A 1,809-nucleotide genomic window follows, 5' to 3' on the forward strand; every position below is an offset into this window, starting at 1 on the left:
TAGCTATGTACAAAAACTTGTAAAATTGTCCTTTGTTTTACAATGATAAATGAAAAACATTAAAATTCTCCAATCAAACAAGGTATGCAAGGATTTTTATGTTGTTCTTTTTTTGTTAAACAGTGAGAGCAAAATAACTTACTGGAATATAAACATAAGAGCTGAAAGAGCATGCCACTAATGGAGAAAGGGGGTATTTTCACAGAACCAGTATTTTTCCCCATCCCATCTCCATTTGATGTCGATCAAAACATACCATTGGCCATTTAGTTAAAAAAATGCAAAATGCTTGTGCACCTACACAGTTACTTTATGTACAATAAATAAGGGCATGGGGAAGGGGAAAATGAAAGAATAGAGAAAACTATACTGTAATAGTCAGGATGTGGTGGAACCAAATTGCGGTTTTCTAATTGAGAATGTCTTCTTGGTCTGGAGGAACAGAGTTCTGGAGTAAAGTAGCAAGTTCCCTTTTTCGTAAACGCCTCCTGTCTGCTGCTGGAACACAGCAATTGTATCTTCAATCGGAATCTGATCTGCCTCATTGACAAACACTGTCGTTCACACTAGGCTTTCATTAGTTTACTAAGTGGTGTATGCCTCTTAATCTTAAACTGCTCCACAGAACCATCCTGCCCTGCCACCTTCTAATTAATATGATCGTTGTTCTCAGTCTTGACTCCTTCCTTGGGCTTTTCGTTGGCCACGGCGAGCGCCAGAGTCTCCTCAGCTGCCGCTTCACAAGAGAGGTACCAGGTCTGCACCGAACGACCACACAAGCAGCACCAGAAGCGGCCTAAAACTAATTTCATTTGTAATGGATAGTGTGGCTGTACTTCAAAATTCAGGATACAACAAGATACGTGTTGAAAATCTTCCCTGACCTTCAATTCTCATCCATGGAGCCACCTAGCATTACTGTTCTTGAGTACCCTCCCTTGCAGAAACATTCTTTTCTTATGTAAGCAACTGGCTATGTTTTATATATTAAGTTCATCTTTTTGAAAAACTTATTTAAATAAATTCAAGTTAGTCAACATACAGTATAGTATTGGTTTCAGGATTAGAACCCAGTAATTCATCACTTACATATAAGCCAGTGCTCATCCCAACAAGTGCCCTCTTTTTTTTTTTTTTTTTTAAGTTTATTTATTTAGTTTTTGGGGGAGAGGGAGAGGGAGAGAGAGAGAGAGAGAGAACCAGCTGGGGAGGGGCAGAGAGAAGGAGAGATACCCAAGCAGGCTTCACACTGTCAGTGCAGAGCCTGATGCTTGATCCCATGAACTGGGAGATCACGACCTGAGCCAAGATCAAGAGCCGGGTGCTTAACCATTTGGGCCACACAGGCGCCCCCAGTGCCCTCCTTAATGTCCATCACCCATTTATCCCATCCCCCCCACTGACCTCCCCTCCAGCAACCCTCATTTTGTTCTCTGTCTAAAGAATCTCTTATGGTTTAACTCCCTCTCTTTTTAATCTTATTTTTCCTTCCCTTCCCCATGTTCATTTGTTATGTTTCTTAAATTCCACATATGAGTGAAGTCATATGATATTTATGATTTCTTTGACTAATTTAACCTTTACAAGTACAGAATTATTATTATTATTGCTTTTGCCAGGGACAGAAAAACAATACAAAATTTGCAAAAGAAGGAAGTTGTCATAAGTGTTTGGACACTTTTCTGTCTCCCCTCTGATCCAGCCATTGCTGTGGCAACCAGCTCCAGGGAGGGGGGTGTGGAGGCAGGGGGTGGGTATTGAGGCGGGGGTGTGTGTGTGGGGGCGCGTCAGCTAGCCTCACTTGGGTTG

The 1,809-nt window shown here is 41.6% G+C and overlaps 1 pseudogene; it reads right to left on the reverse strand.

Annotated features, from left to right (window-relative positions):
• Nucleotides 1–325: 325 nt before the first annotated feature.
• On the reverse strand, nucleotides 326–812 carry LOC125939112 (small ubiquitin-related modifier 2-like; annotated as a pseudogene).
• Nucleotides 813–1,809: the final 997 nt, after the last annotated feature.

Source organism: Panthera uncia (genome assembly GCF_023721935.1).
Source record: "Panthera uncia isolate 11264 chromosome B2 unlocalized genomic scaffold, Puncia_PCG_1.0 HiC_scaffold_24, whole genome shotgun sequence".
Lineage (NCBI taxonomy): Eukaryota > Metazoa > Chordata > Mammalia > Carnivora > Felidae > Panthera > Panthera uncia.